Genomic DNA, 2,009 nt, shown 5'->3' on the forward strand with positions numbered 1-2,009 from the left:
AAACTTCAGAGTGAGTAATGTCAGTAGATTATTTTTACTCACAATAATATACATGAATTTTTCTAGAAGTTGAATTGTACAAAGTAGACTTGTATTTTGATACGTGATCTAAGACACAGTCATGTACCACATTACAATGTTTTAGTCAATATGTAGCCTACAAACGGTGGTCCTATGTGATAACAGCTGAAAATTCCTTATTATTAAAATGTTATTTTGTTCCTAATATTGAAAAGTCAACATTTTTCTTCTACGTATTTTACTCATAAGCATAGGAAAATATTACAGGTCTCATTGTCACCTTTGCAATAGGCATTCTGTGACGGAAGCATAAACTGTCTCAGTTTAGCCACATTAATTATTTTTGGACACCATGGTCAACAGTGCCCATTCTCATCAAGAATGAGGCTTACAATAATATATTTTATGTATCATATTAATATTGTGCATGCACACACACATATCCCTCAATATATGATATTCAACTTCCCCCAAATTCTTCATATTACTCTTTTGGTTACATCAAAATGGAATGATAAAAGTGAATTAAGATGTGGCATATGGATCAGAAAAGTAAAACATAATTCACCATGAATAAGATTCTACTTGTTAAAACTGTTCATGTTATTTTATATTAATATTTATCATTTGTTTCTTGTACCTGTCACAAACTTAATCACTTAATTTGCCTGTAATTCTATCAATACAGCAGGTAAAGCCTAAAGTGCATTTAAACGTTTGGTGTCAAATCAAATCTCCAATATTACACTTTATCACCATATCTAACTATTAAAATATACATTATTGTGTTTCAATATGCTGGCTTGACTGCTATTATGAGTGAAATAAATAATATTCCCTAGCACTGTAACAAAGAAGATTATTGAAAAGAGATAAAGAGGTGTTGGATAAAGAGGTGAGAAATCTGTTGCAAGAAGAGGCTTAGTTTAGAGACCATTTCTGCCACTGAATATTGTACCTACAAACAAAGAAAAAATTTTCAATTTTATTCTGAATAGACAAAGATTGCTCTCCTTATATTGGTTTGTTCAATTCACATGTATTCATCTAGATAAAAATATTATATATTATTTTATGCAATTAGAAAACAGCTTATATGCCCCAGTTTTTTCTACTTTATACAGCCTCACTACAACTTATAGACTAACTAATACATGTTCTTGGTTCGAAATAAGAAAGCTAAGAATTAGTTGATTATAAAAGTATAGATTAGGATAGTTACGAAAAAGTTAATGAAAAAATCAACAAATGCATTTGTTGAACATATGCCATGAAGGAAACATGCTATTTTTTGTAAAAAATAAGACTGCATTTATTGTGATTTATTTCACCATCACTAAGACACTGTAGGAATTTCTAACCTTCTCTGTATGTGCAATATAAATTATTACTCCTTTGTTTTATATTTTATGAACATAATATTGTTTCAAAATATATTATGTTTTCAACAGGATATTAAGCCTTTCTTTTATATAATATTTATATAAAATTAGAAAATATTTAATTTTATACAAATTCTCCACCCACTATAAGGATAGATGTAATAAATAACATATTGATATATATAAATAATATATATAATATATATCCTTGTAGTCTGCATGTGTGTATATATATACACATATGTGCCTGTGTGTGTATGTGTGTGTGTAACTTTATGCACACACACAGACAACACACAATATACACACAGATGTTGTCTGTGTGTATATACACTTGTATATATACACATATGGTCAATCATTTTAGATTCTCAGGATATAGTGTTACTCATTTAAAATATTTAAAGTGATAGTATTCTAAACTGGGAATTCATTCATTTATTAGTTTGATGTGATTAAATTAATTACAAAGATTGAATATTTTGCTTTCTTTTGTTGATGTGATTTTTAAAATAAACTATATTTTGTTACTTACCTTGCTGATTATGTAGAACAGACATTCATAACTTGAGCTTGCAACATATACAGTTAGAAAACTACATAAGA

General features: G+C 28.1%; 1 non-coding gene across 1 annotated transcript; it reads right to left on the reverse strand.

Moving 5' to 3' along the window:
- Positions 1-277: 277 nt before the first annotated feature.
- On the reverse strand, positions 278-410 carry LOC116561281. The gene has a single exon (XR_004273373.1). It is a non-coding gene; the product is annotated as a small nucleolar RNA SNORA1 (small nucleolar RNA).
- Between the last annotated feature and the right edge of the window lie 1,599 nt (positions 411-2,009).

This window comes from Sapajus apella, unplaced genomic scaffold (genome assembly GCF_009761245.1).
Source record: "Sapajus apella isolate SASKATOON/1434 unplaced genomic scaffold, GSC_monkey_1.0 scaffold28, whole genome shotgun sequence".
Lineage (NCBI taxonomy): Eukaryota > Metazoa > Chordata > Mammalia > Primates > Cebidae > Sapajus > Sapajus apella.